This window comes from Etheostoma spectabile, chromosome 14 (assembly GCF_008692095.1).
Source record: "Etheostoma spectabile isolate EspeVRDwgs_2016 chromosome 14, UIUC_Espe_1.0, whole genome shotgun sequence".
Taxonomy (NCBI): domain Eukaryota; kingdom Metazoa; phylum Chordata; class Actinopteri; order Perciformes; family Percidae; genus Etheostoma; species Etheostoma spectabile.
The window spans coordinates 9,668,684-9,683,896 of NC_045746.1; the positions used below are offsets into that span (position 1 = coordinate 9,668,684).

Genomic DNA, 15,213 nt, shown 5'->3' on the forward strand with positions numbered 1-15,213 from the left:
AATAAAGCTGATTCTGATTCTGAAAAGCTGCTTGACGTTGCTGCGCTATAGTCACTGTGTAAAGCCTAGGGCTGCTCGATTATCGAAAAAATAATCACAATTATTTTGGTCAATACTGAAATTACGATAATTTGACACAATTACTCATTAATCTTTGGATATAATGGACAGTGTCCAGGGTATAATCTTTTAGTGTTCTTTATTCCACAGAAAGAGTCTTTGGATCAGAATAAATCTGTTTTACTACTGTTCAGTTTTACAGATATCACACATAACTTTACACAGCTAATGAACATTTCTAGATACATAACACAATATTGCATCACACATCCCATTTTCACTCACTATGACCACTACTAGCCTACTGTCATTACTAAATGTACCAAAATATGAACAATAATGTAGCCCTCAGTGGGCCTATTACAAGCTACCTAAGGAAAAATCCGGCACAAAGACGGTACCTTAGAATAATGTTACGTGACTCATTTTACATACAGTTTAACAACTAAACTAAATGCTGAGGGAACATTACAAGGTTTTTTCATGTTGGTTTTGAGCAGAAGGCCTATGCACACGCACTAAGCTGGAAAAAGTTTTAAACAGTAAGTGAATACAGTGTGTCGGGGATCTACAACATCTACTACAGCGGGGGGGCGGATGTGCGCGTGTCATTTAGAACACAAGACAAATTAAGAGTGTTCTTGCAAACAGAACATGGCAAAATAATTGTTTCTCGATTATACCATTTTGGTGATCAAAAATCTAAATTGAAATCAAAATTTCAATTAATTGCACAGCCCTAGTAAAGCCCGCCTCAATGTTTGTGATTGGTGCCTGGATTTGGAAAAATTGTATATGGGCTTGACTGGGCTCTTAGCTTGACTGACTTGCAGAGCTAATCTCAAATTTGCCGGCAGTTTGTCAGGGTTTTCTCAGGCTATAGTCTTGCACTGCAAGCCCTATAGTCACAGTGCTGTGTCAGCACTGCAGTATGGTCTGGCTAACCCTTACCATACACCACCATTCTGGGATTGTATTTCTTTGAAACAAATTACAAACGTCCTGGGTGGCGCCAAGCCTCGAAAGCAACAATAGTAAGAGGGGAGGGACATGTCAAGAAGATGTAAATGGACTTTTGTAAGTAACGCTGGCCTAAGGGAAAATCAATCACTGATTAAATCCTCTCCAGAGTCCGACCAATATATTGGCGGGCCAATATTAGGCATTTCCACATCTATCTGTATCTGCATTTATAATAGACTGATGATTGATTGACTGTCAACCATGTTAGGAGTGTTGGCGTTGCATAGTTTGTCCACCTGAGGACGCTCTACAACGTCCCTGTTGGCAACAATGACTTTTTTGTTGTTGTTGTGTTTTTGTTCAAAGGACTTTAAGGGTCATATCTTAGTTTGTATTTTTATACATTTCATTCATCAGAACTTTAATTTATTCTTATGTTCCTCTGTTCTGTTGTGGCAATAAAAGAAATTATTATCGTATTATTTTAGTGAGAACTCATAAATAACTATAAATAACTAATGTTAGGGAAATCTTTTTATGTTTTGTAATTTTTTTTAAAATATACATTGGCATATTGGATTTTTAAATAACCAAATATTCATATTGGCCTTAAAAATCCTTTATCGGTCAGGCTCTAATCGTCTCCCATAATCTTAGTGTTGACACCAGAAAATCCAACCCAGATGTCCTGGCTTGACACTGAATGAAGAACTTGAGTCAAAAATCCAATTCAGAGTAAACACTGGCGGCATGTCAAACTCAAGAAATGCCTACAACATTTCTCGGAACTTTCCTGTGTTGCCGCAGCTTCTTAATGCTCCACTGTAACTCTCTGCAGCATGTAAACTCTCCATCAGTTTGAGGCTGACATATTAACGATGTTGATCCACAGCTATTTCACTCCAGCACAGATAAGAGAGCCACCATTGCTCCACATAAATGAAATCAGGGACCATATCTTACATTGGTACATGACGCATTATGAAATATAAAGTCAACCATGTAAGCTGGGTAGGTACTGTGTTGGCAGTGAAATGTGTGTGTATGTGTTGCAGGGAATGTGACAGCTGGGATCAGATAGCAGTGAATGAATCCCAGACTGGATTTAGAGTCAGTCTGATATAAGGGTGGAAAGGGGGAGATTGTCTCAGATATTTATTGACTGCAGCACTTGTAGAAGTAGTAGGGGTGCTGCAAGCAGCAAAGAAAACTCACGCTTTGTGTTTTTGTGATTCAAAACATGTATTTGATTGGGCTTCTTTCACACAGCGTGACGAAACGAAGATAACCCGTGTGATGCCCTGCAACACGATACTCACTGCAATATTTCCTTGCAAAAAAATGTAATCACATTGCGAGCTTGAGATAAACATCATCCTTTAAAAAGTGTAAAGGAAACGGATTTGTACATTACAGGTGTACATTGACTCTATCAAGTGAATGTCCACACTACGCCAACCTTTCGTGAGTGTCCTGCAAAGGGCATCAGGGAGGAAAATGAGTAAAAAGAATGGAGAATTGAATCTTTAAAATCTCTTTTAAAAATAAAGGTGTAGTGAAAAAGGAAAGGTGGGTAAAAATAGAGTGACTGAAAGAAGATGGGATAATGGACAACAAAAAAACACAAAAATGGCCAAAGGAAGAAAAAAATTTAAGTTTTGTATATCTATACTGTATACATATACACATTTATGATCTAATACATTCATAAAATAATTAGACAAAACACAAAGGCTGTTGATCCACTTTACCCTGTTACATCTGACCACCTCATGGTTCATATTCTAGAAGCCAGTTCTCCACCTTTAAACATGACTGAGCTTAAGGCTCGTGTTTAAAGCTTAATGTTTAAGGCTTACGCATAAAATGACTACAAAATAAAAATGCTGCCAAACTACAGAAATCGTGTTCTTCTTCCAGACCGCGTCACTCGGTGAGTCTCTACCATCCAACCCTAGTGCCCAGAGATTCCCACCACTACTGATTGTACTGTTGCCTTTCTGCATGACTGAGTGTACAGCGTGCAAACTCTGCACAACCCTCCATGTGAGCTTGCCTAGGGTGACGACACAGTTTTGTTGCCAGGAGTTTATGTCCTAAAAAGTCTTTGTCTGTAGTCAGATTGAGGCAAAGGCCTTGAATGGACAAGCAGCCTGGAGACAGAGAGAGAGAGAGAGAGAGAGAGAGAGAGAGAGAGAGAGAGAGCGAGAGAGAGAGAGAGAGAGCGTCTGATTAGCTACAAGAGGCCAAGCCCTTGGCAGACCTTTCCCCAAGACCTTTTCCTATCTTCCTCTTCTCACTACTGGTGACAGCTGAAGACAAAGCCTAAGGTGCCTGGTCCTGAATGTGTAATAGTCATCCAACAGTAAACACTGTGGGACTATGGAGCTTTATTTAGCAAAGACGCTGCATCGCATTTTTCCATATATACAGTATGTATGCAAACAGACCGAAAGGCATGAATTCCCTAATTCGCAGTCCCTCTTCTGTTCATTTCTATTCCCAGCCGTTTATTTGTGAGGCAGATTGCCTCTAAGTCTTAGCCTGTGCGCATTACCATCAAGGTGGTGCTCTACAAACACATTCGTGGAAACACACGCTGAATAGATCACTGGCGCATTTGCATGAAGAAGAAGTTCATCAGTTCCTCAACCTCTCATCACCCTCCAATTTCCTTCCCAGACACTCCGGTTACCTCCGCCAACAGGAAACCTGTTATACACCTTGACAGTGGTAGGGTGTTTTCCTGTGTGCCAGCACACTAAATGGTTGGAATACTAAATAGGTGTATACGATGCCTCTATATGCGCTTGAACAGGTTTGAACAATACATGTATCTGGAGATCACCGTGAGTTTGTGTGTGAAGAGGGAGAGACGGAAAGTAGAACAAAGCAGCAAAGGTCGGCGGTCCGGTTTGTAGAATCAGCTGTCAATTACACTGACCTCATATACACCCACTTCACTCCCTATCTCTGAATTTGGATGTATTATTGTTTGGTCCCTTCCACGACCTCGCTCGCCCAGTCCCCCTGATTGCAATCGGAGTTTCCGCCTTCCGGCATTAAGTATGCAAACCTTGCTGCATGCGGTGCATTCGCTATCAGTAATCAGCAAATGCCACCGTCTCTTGCCTTTTTCCTACAGACAGGATGAGAGAAAACCGAACACATGCAAACAGACAGAAAACAGCATGCTGACATGGGAAAGAATAGAAACTTAAGCATGTCAACGAATGGGGATGGTGTCCTTCTCCGGGAAATTTTTATTTCATTCCCTACATTTTTGTAAATTTGTATGCACCAATTTATGGTGAAAATCTCTTTATGTATGTAAAAAGGAAAACTAAATTCAGGTGGCAAATAACAATTTAAAAATAAAAGTATAGCACAGTAATGGAGTAAGGCTCTCCGGTATTCTGTATGACTTTCATATATTTATTTTATCACTGCTCATCACACATTTATCCTCTTTTGTGTCTTTTGTTTAGGGAGGTAACCTCTTTAAACGTGCATCTGGCACATATTCAAATCAATGACACATTTGTTATTTGGAATTAAAATTTGTATTATTGCTCAGCTGATATGGTAGTATCCCAGTATGGTGGTGGCTTAATATCCACACTAATCTTACTTCACCACCTCCAATAGGTAGTGCAGCTCCCAGCCGCTTCTCTGCAACCTATGTTCCACGAGCTATGTGGAGATGCCGGAGAAGGAGACTGCTAACGCACTTTAACGGCCCAAAAAGCTAGACAGCCTGACTTTGGATGGTAAAACTGAGATTAAAATACTTCCATTAAAACCACAGGGAGATTCCGTTACAGCCTGACTGTGGACGATAAAGTTGAGATCCCATTAGCGCTTGTTTCACAGCAGAGCGTTCAGGTCCAGACAAATCAACACAGTTTAGTTGGCTTACCAGCGCCAGCTGCATGTGTAAAATATAGCAGCTGTGGTTGAGAGGGAAGTAAACTGCTGGAAGCCAAATACTGGCACCAAAAATTCCTCTGTGCAGGACAAAACCCTGTTACAATGAAGAATCCCCGGTTACCTCACTATCTTCACTTTCACATAACCTTTATGACACTAACATTGCTGTAGCAAGTGGTCTGCACTAATTAACGTATGACTTTGCCAAACCTGGCACACGCAGTCTTAAAATGGTTAAAGACAATTCTTTATGATTGAAATTTAGCAGCCTTTTGGACATTTTCACAAAAAACCTTGCAGAATTACAGAAAAGCAGCGGAGTGGTTCTTGACAGGTTTACAAGGTTTCCGTCTAAACCTCTTTTCAGGAAGCGTAATGCAACTAAGAAAGAGATTCTAGTGGTTTGTAAAGATTAAAGGTATTTTTTTCCAGACAGACGCAAGTTGTCTGTCGTTTAATAAATACATCAGTGCCTGCACTTTTACCTTCTAAACAGGCAGAAGTCACTGATCACAGCTACCGCAACAAGCTGCGGAGCTCCTACAGATGCCTCAATCTCACACACTGATGAGCTCAACATGTACCTCCCAACTGCCTGCATTTAAATAACTCTGCTTCAAAGTTGCACAGTGGAGTCGGTTAGTGTAGCCTACTTTGTTCTTTAAGTGATTCATTCACTGCATGTATTTCTCTTGGCAAGTAAAGTACACAAGATGAAAAGTATTAAAAAGGAGATGCTGGTGATGCATGTTTGTTATAAATCAAAGACATTGTAGATAAAACTAAAAGAAAGGTATAAGTGGACATTTGTTTGTTTATATGTTTTATCTGCACAAAAAAGAAGGTTTGTGTGTGGAACTATTTCTAGGCCAGGTCGGATAATCGCCTGTATTATTGTCAGCATCACGAGGTTGTCAGGCAACCAGTGGTAACTCCAGGAAGTTACTGTGCCTGGCTAAGAAAAAGTCCGGTACATAACCCACCTTAAAACTTTGACTTGTCATTCTTACACAAGCAAATCTGACTACTGAGCTAAGCTAACCGGCTGCTAGCTTCAGCAACATATTTACCACACAGACCTGAGAGTGGTTTCAATTTGCTCATCTCACTCTCAACAAGTAAGGAAATAAGCTTTTCCAAAATGTCAGACTTCTTTGTCAAACTATGCCTTTTACATGTTGCTGATACTATGCAGTAATAGCATTTGGTTGGATTGCTCTGGGCCTGATTAGCCCTTTTGAACTTCCATCTGACAATTTAGGCCAACAACCTTTCATTCTTTAATGGAGAGGCTTTCCTACTACAATTGAGTATACTTCTTCACAGTAACGTGGCATGCACATATCCAGAGGCCTAGCATAAATACCACTTTGATCTACCCACAATAGAAGAGTGGTTTAGGGATAATGGTGAGATCACCTCTCCAACCCCCTCTCATCCACTCCCTGGAATATCACTCTGGCAGTGCTCAATGAGCAAAGCTTTGTACCAAGAGTCAATAGTGAAAAAGGGCAGCAGTGAAAAGGAAGCATTATTGAGTCACCGATTTGATTACTGTGAGATTAGCATTACTTGAACTACGTGGTTCAATGCTGAGTCTAAACAAGGACAATCCCGGAGACACGCTCTTGTGAAGCAAGGTTGTAAATCAGCGGGTGGAGCGTTTGTTGTACGCTGCAAAAGAATAGCTAATGCCTTTGTTTTGATTAGCAGTTTGACCCCAGAGATGGACTTGGCGCGCTTGCTGTCAGTGAGAGACTGGAGGGGAGCGTTGGCATTCAAACCAGATTCCTTGGCAGCCGTTTCACTCAGCAGGGATCAGCTGTCTGCCAGCACAGATTACACCTGGGATACTGACGCCGTCTCCGGAGAGTGTTTTGACAGCTGACCCGGGGAAAGAAAAGTCAACTCTCACGGAAACACAAGTTCACCCCAGAGGACCAGACTTAATGCATAATAGGTTGAACATTGGTTTAAGTATGAGGACTGCATAGAGATGCGTCCAATAGGATTTAAGCATAGAACCCACCCTATTATTTACTCATGTAGGTACTTCAAAGAGTTTGTGGCAATAGACAAACCTTGTGTTTTACATTCTACAAAAAGCATTATTTATATTTTACATATCTTAGCCTACATGGATCACATCAAATTAACAGTATATTAAAATGCTAATTTACCTCATAAAGCCTGAACAGTGAAAAAAATGGGTCTACTTAGCAAATAAAAAGATGGGTAAATAATACAGCAAGGATTTTTAAGGCAGATACCAATACAACTATTTGGTTATTTAAAAATCCAATATTCCAATATGTATCAGACAATATATATATATAAATAAATAAATGTGTAAAAATCCAGAAACGCTTAACAAAACATGAACCGGTTTCCCTTTAGCTATTTGAAGTGTAGTTCTCACTAAAATAACATGATAATAATTAGTTTTATTGTAACAGAACAGAGAAACATCAGTATATAGTAAAGTTCTGATAAATAAAATGCATGAAAATATAAACTTAAGATATGAAACTTAAAGTCCTTTGAACAAAAACACAATAACAAAAAAAAAAGTGTGTTGCTAACAGGGACGTTCTAGAGCGTCCGCTGGTGGACACACTATGCAACACAAACACGATATATCAGTTGGGCTCTAGTAAATAAGTTGTTGGTGGATCTACATCCCTGTAAACAATATCCCTCAGTACATGTAAATGCCTGTTTGAATTAATACATATTTTTTTTGTTTGTTGAAAATAACTTGCGTCACGTGCATACTATACGGTGTCGTGCAAACAGGGACGAGGAACAACTGGACATACTCTCATCTTAGAATCTAAAATGCATGTTTGATGATTCATATGTCAACACTTTGACCAATGTAATCTTAGAGATTTAGCCAAATTTACACGTTGGGCCACAGGCTAAACAAAATAACACCTCCCAAACTAGCAGTTAGTTTGACCGGCGGAAAACGTTTGTAACACTAGATTTGGTTAATAAAAGATGCTCGCAAAGCAACGCAGTACAGCAGAAAGGCCGGACCTCTGTGTTTAAATATACATTTTTAAATGTTACAGTTATGGCTGAGAAAATGACAAAAGAAATAAACAAGTTTGCAGATTACACATATCGAAAAATTCAAGTCAACTGCCATTTGTCTACCCGGAAGAGCTTGTTGAGTTAGCGTGATGTCGCAGGGATTCAGGCTATAGTGTAGGACTGGGATATCAGACCAGCTTTGTCTCTTTCTTATTCATTTACAGGTGGAAAAGAAATAAAAACTGGTTGCTAATTATGTACCGTATATACTGTGTGTGTGTGTATCCACACGCCACTTCTAGCACATTGTTGTTTTCCGAAGCTGATCAGATACGTGCCCAGGCAAAAAAAAGCTCCTGCTCATCACAAGAAGCCACAGCGCTAAAGTTCCACTGGAAAAACAAAATAAAAAAAATCTAAAAAAGTCATGAGAGATAAGAAAAAATAAAGGAATGCACACCCTTGTCATCTGGAAAGGCGTGACCCTCCCTAACTGATAATGAATAGAGAGCTCATACACAGTCAATAAGTAGAGGTTCATGTTAAGCCAGCCGCTTAACTCATGCAGTGTCAGGATAAGTTAGCCTTTCATGGCTGCTTTGGGGCTATTGATATGGCTGCTGACGAGTGCATTAAGAGAGGGAAAAAAATGCTTCTGCTTTGGATAACCATTTCATTGTGAGTAAATAAATAAGGAACTAGCATCCACAGCAACCACAAACCACTCATGTCCTGTTTACTTGCTTCAGTTTCTGTCTTTTACCATTTTTGAGAGAAAGGGAAAGAACAAAGAACGCATGGGAGAAAGACAGGGTTATGGAGGTGAAGCTGTGAGATACTGTAGAGCCGCAAATCCACAGGAAAAGGGGAAGATGGAAAGAAGCAGCTGGGGTTGAACATAAGAGCTGGGCTGATAGGCAAACAGGTAAAAGAAGATGGGATGAAGAAGGCACAGAAGAGAAGACACTTGAGTATTATAACAATAGAAATAAGCCAGAGGGCTTCCATGGTGTAGCCAAACTAGCATAGAGAAGCACAGTAGGGGAGGGCGGAGTTGGCACAGTTGAGCAGAGGATGGAGGCAGTGGCGTGGTGAGATGCCTCATGGGAGGATGACACATATTTCATCCCCTAGGTAGTGATTGAGAGGGGCCAGACAACACTGCTGATTGACTGGCAGTGTCTTGGCCTGTCATTCACCATCCACTCACACTCATCAACACTGGCTGGGCTCCCTGCGACGGAGCCAAGGGCAGGAAAGCAGCAGTACACAATAAGATTCACCAGCATAAAGCTGTTCTCAAAGCCAGACGAATGCGCTGCATAAAATGAGCTTTTAAAATATGCAATTCCCCGTCCTCAGCTCTTTTTCAATCAACATCCATGTTATTCTGGCAAGACATCTGAGAGCTGTGTCAACCATTTCTGATATAAACAAACATTAAATTAGCCGTCAAGAGTTTGAAAGAAATGGGCTACTTTTTTTTTTTTTAATCGTTTCGAAATAATTGAATTATTTAAAAAAATACTTCCACATGCTTCCTTCAAGCTGACACCAGCTTCTACTGGCAAAATCAGAAACACCTTCTACGTGTTGCAGTGAGTTAGATATGGGTGACTTACTGAGAACCTCCATTGTCAACCCCCTTTCCTTGTTCCACAAACAGTAAATATGTGGTTATTAATTAGTGCCCAGCCTCTGCTGCCGAATCCAAACATCCTGAGTACAGTGACAGTGTGACTCACCAGATTAGTGCTGTCCAAGGTGCTGCCAGAGCGAATACATTCACACTTCTCAACAATGCACCCCAAGAATCTGAGGGATTGGTGTATTAGCACTGCCCTCATGTGGTCATTACATGTATTAGCGCACTGTTCATATAGGTCTCCTATCACCATCTTGTGGGGAAGGGAGACATTACACTTTTATTTTACAGCCCTTGGGTGCATGACTTTGGAAAGGGTTTTTGTCAAAATTGTTCTTAAATCCACCATAAAAAGTCTATGTCCAATTAATGAAGGTGTTCCTAAACCGCAGAAATGGTGAGTGTTTTCCCCATATACTGAGGGGGAGTTCTTCCTGCAGCGGCCCTGGTTCGATCCTGACCTGTGGCTTTTTGACCCATGTTGTCCACTCTCTTTCTCTCTCCCATTTTTCCTGTCTGACTTCAGCTGTACTATCCAATGAATACATTGAATACAATCCAAACAAGAACCTTAAAAATAAAACATTTCATTTGTTTGCTTTAAAAGAACATATTGCTTTGCAAAATAATAACAATAAAGTAAAAAAAAAATAGGATATGATAAAAATGATTATTATTTAAACCCTACAAGATTACGCTGTAGGCTTCTCTACAACTGTGCAATAGAAGAAAACACAATTAATAAATATTTTGCACAAATATATCAGCACTGTAGCGCAAGTGTGTTTTTTAGTGTGTAGATTCTGTTCTTGCCTAGGAACAAATCCCAATTTAGAATGTCAGAACATAAGATTTTGAAAAAGAAGGATTCAAACAAACGTTTTCAGTGATGAGAAAATCCTCAGAAGCAAATTCAGTTTTAATAACTGAACAGTATGTCAGCGGAGGTTAAAAACTTTTAATGTCTTTAATTTGCAATATGAAACATAACTGGCAGTTGAGGTAACTGGCAGTTTAATGTAAATGGACTCTCTTACATAGAGCTTTTCTAGTCTCAACGATTACTCAAAGCGCTTTTACATAGTACAGCAACCATTCACCATTCACACACATTCAAACACTGTGGCCAAGGCTGCCATACAAGGTGCCACATGTTCATCAGATAAACACTCACACACGTTACAGTCGGGGCAACTCAGGGTTCAGTCTCTTTCCCAAGGACACTTTGACATGGAACTACCAACTTTCCAATTGGCAGATGACCGCTCTACCATTGAGCCACAGCCGCCCCAGTTTTTTACTTACCGGCCAATACTGTAAAATACCCAGCCGTGCCCCCAAATTAAGGGTGGGAAAAATAATCGATTCTTGGAGGCATTGCAATTCTCTCTAGAACAATTAGATTCTGATAAATTGATAATCGATTACAACTTAAGGCAAGAAAGAAAAATGGCCAAAAGGGGAACAAAAATTAAGTTTTGTATATCTATAGTTTTGTATGATCTAATAAGACATATATAAAAATGACTAGGCAAAAACACACGAAGGCTGTTGATCTACTTTATCACATTACATCTGACCACCTCATGTTTCATGTTCTAAGAAGCCAGTTCTCCACCTTTAAACATGACTGAGCCTCTGACAAGGAAGACTACTGAAAAAAAACCCTCAGATTTAGATATATATAACTCAGATATATTTTATCGTTAATCGTAAACAAATCGTGAGGTGCACCCCTACCCTAAAGCCTAATCAGTTTTCAGTTTTCACAGTATCTGCAATCCCATATTCATTCATCATTCAAGCAACACATTCTAATTGGACAATCCATTTTACAAATGTGCCTCAATGCTGAGTGAAAGCTGATAATTTCCTTGAGTGTGCATAGTCTTAAAAGATGCTAACTCCCTTTTTGAAATTAAATGGTTTTGCTCTGCAGCACCAGAGAATGATATGCACCAGTTTAGCCTGTGGGGAGTTACTGTGCGGAAATACTCACTCTGCATTAGACAGAGACAATTGATCAAAACAGACAAATTAATGTATGTGTTTTACATATATTCATTTCCGTATCTAATATTAATGGAAATAAACGTATTTGTTTTTCAAATGAGCACAAGGCTATCAAATATTTCAGACACACCTCATTAAAGATACAGAGCCAAGAGCGAACATGCATTTTTAAAGGGCCCGAATTCACAATGGCGTATCGCAGAGTTGGCTGCTTAGTAGTGTGGCCTAGATCCGCTATGCAGAGGGTGTTGCATTAGATCAGGGTCTTCTTGTGAAGAATCAATCATCTTGGCCTTTTCCCCCCCTAAATCCTTTACAACAGACATAAAAGTAGCTGTTGGGCTCTTGATGTCCATTTACAAATGATTCATATATTGCTAGAAGAGAGTTAAGAGAAGCTTTTGGCCAATGAATTGGCAGGGTATGCATTGGTTCAAGTGTTTTAATGATCTAAAAATGACTGGATATACTCAGTTGACAGTTTGATAAATCCACCTAGCTAATTTTAATATGTTCATCTCATTTACCACCACAAACTACAGCCTCCAAAATGACAATAAAGTTGAACATAACATGAAATGGCAATCATTTTTAATTCAATTTAAATAATCTTAAATCAATTTAAGTAAAACTCCCTAAAAGAATGACTATTTACATAGGGGCGTCTGTGGCTCAGTGGTAGAGCGGTTGCCTGCCAATTGCAAAGTTGGTTGTTAATCCCTGACCCGGCGGTCCAATGTCAAAGTGTTCTTGGGCAAGAGACTGGACCCCCAGTTGCACCCGATGCTGCGCCATCGGAGTGTGAATGGGTGTGAGTGTTTATCTGCTGAGCAGGTGGAACCTTGTACGGCAGCCTTGGCCACAGTGTATGAATGTGTGTGAATGGTTCCTGTTTGATGTAAAAGCGCTTTACAAATAAAGCACATTTATTTTTAAGTTTTCTTATCTCCTGTAAACTGATTGTTTTTGGACTTTTAGTAGCACAAAACAAGATTTAATATGTGCAAACTTGTGCTCACAGGCATTTTGTTGTATATCAACATATCCATTTCTAGAATAGCTGATATCTTTAAGAAGGTGTTGGACTGTTTTAGCTAAATGTAGGCTACCCAATATACTGCCAACTGGGAGTGTTTATTAACTTTAGGTTTTTAAATTTCAGGCAGCTGCAAATTTATAAAACAGCCTACTCCTAACACTATAGGACCTCCTTAGATAACATATTTAATGGACAGCAAATGATGACTGACAGACTCTTAAACACAGCTAAAAAGACAAGTTCAAATATAGGCACGGCGGCCATCACACCACATAACCAAACAAAACAATAAAGAATAATTTGCACTTATGATTAGTTGATTTTTCTTTATTTGAACGTCCGTGCATTGATCTCAGGACGTAAAGGGCCCCGTCTCTTCATGGCTGCCGAAGAAGTCCTCCTCCCCTTTATACAACATAGAGGAAAGATCCATCCATTTTTGTCGTTGAAATGTCCACTCATTGGTTAAAGTATGCGACTTACATTTAAATCGTGTTGCTGGTGTCAAACACTGTAAAACTCTACAAAAGGTCCCTGAATTGGTTTGTCCCAACAGCTAGTAATGCCCTGGCGACACGGACGTCAGACTGAGTTGTGGGTCTTCCGTATCAAAGTATAAAGGTTAAAATATTTTTAAGTCTATGATTTCTTTTCATTTCTTTATTTCTTTTTAGCACCAGAGCAAAGAAAACAAGTCGTGGATTGCCGTGACGCTATCCTAACTACTCAATTTTTTTCCCAAGATGGTTGCCGGAAGTGGCAACCATCCTGAACTTATTAGGACCGGAGAACTGAAGTGCAAGGGAACCAACAGTGTCCTAGCACAAAGTGCAAGGAACCTACTGTTTTTGTAAGGATTATTATTATTGCACACCTCTCCTGTCGCTCTCATTTTTGAGGGTCTTAGCATGTGGGAAAACTCACAAAAACTTGCACACATGTCAGACCTATGAAAAATCACAGTGATTGGTCTCGGGTGTTGACAAGGGGCTCTATAGCGCTCCCTAACATACACCCTGAATTCAACAAAAGTAAAAAAAATTTCACACTAACTTTTTGAGGGAACATGTGTTTCATCTGGAACTCTATCAAGCTATGTTTAGAAAAATTTCGCAATATTTAAAAATTTACGATACAGCGATTTATGTGTGAAATTTCTCATTTTACGAAGACTTGTTTGAGGACTATAGGATCCACAAAACCTCTCAAAATCTGGCAGCCATGTGCAGAATATTAAACTCTTTAATCTGAATTCACTATTGGGCTTGGGAGTGGTATGGTTGCTCTATAGCGCCCCCTAATTGGTTTTAGCCCATGGGCCCATTTTTGACGGCCTCAAAATATACGAAAACTATTCTGAAGTAGGTTTTTAAAATTAAAGGCTTAAATGTCGAATGACATTCAAATCTATATTTGAAATCTTGTTCAGGTTGTTAAAGCGATATTTTTACTCTTATTCAGGCTACTCTAAAACATATCCTCCTGTGAAGCCAGCTTCATTCCAACTCTGGGTGAGACAACACATGTCCAATGTGTAACTTAGGTATTATTTTTTAAAGCCATATTTTTACTCTTTTTAAGGAAACTCGAAAAAGGAATCCTCATGTTGAGCCAGGTTCCTTCCGAATCTGAGGGAGAAAACACATATCCAATGTGACACTCAGGTAATATTGGACCATTCTGAAATAGGATTTTATAATTAAAAGCTTAAATGTCAAAATAAAGCTATATTAGAAATCTTTTACAGCCTTTTAAAGCCATATTTTTACTCTTTTCAGGCTACTGTTAAAAAAAATCCTCCTGCAAGCTTCATTCCAACTCTGTGTTAGACAACACATATCCAGTGTGTCATGCAGGTAATATCGGACAATTTTGATGTAGAACTTTAAAATTAAAGACTTACATGTCTAATTAAAGCTATGATAGAAATCTTGTTCAGGTAGTTAAAGCCAAATCTTTACACATTTCAGGCTATTCTAAAAAGGAATCTTCCTGTTAAGCCAAGTTCACTGCAACTCTGGGTGAAACAACACATATCCATGGTGTCACTCAAGTAATATCGAAGAGATCCTAAGTAGGATATTAAAATTAAAGGATTAAATGTCTATGTCAAGTAAAACTATGTTAGATATCTTGTTCAGGCTGTTGAAGACATTTTTACTCTTTTTTAGGCTAATCTGAAAAAGAATCTTCCTGTTAAGCCAATATCATTCCAATATTGGGTGAGACAACCCATATCCAGTGTAAATCAGGTAATGTTGAACCAAGTAAAGCTATATTAGGAACATTGTTTGGGCTGTTGAAGCCATATTTTTTCCAGGCTACAGCTTTTCTTTTAAGCCCTTAATTTTAAAATCCTACATCAGAACGCTAGGTTATTACATGAGAGACACACTGGATATGTGATGTCTCACCCAGACTTAGAATGAAGCTGGCTTAACAGGAGGAATCCGTTTAACAGTAGCCTGAAGAAGAGTAAAATAGGGCTTTAACAGCCTGAAAAATATTTCAATATAGGTTTGCT

General features: G+C 39.3%; 1 long non-coding RNA gene across 1 annotated transcript in view; it reads left to right on the top strand.

Annotated features, from left to right (window-relative positions):
• The first annotated feature begins 830 nt into the window (after positions 1-830).
• LOC116701741 (uncharacterized) overlaps positions 831-15,213 on the top strand; it is a 17,054-nt gene continuing 2,671 nt past the window's right edge. Inside the window, exons 1-2 of the long non-coding RNA XR_004334998.1 lie at positions 831-942; positions 3,243-3,249. This is a non-coding gene — a long non-coding RNA (uncharacterized LOC116701741). The remainder of the gene's footprint in view (positions 943-3,242; positions 3,250-15,213) is intronic.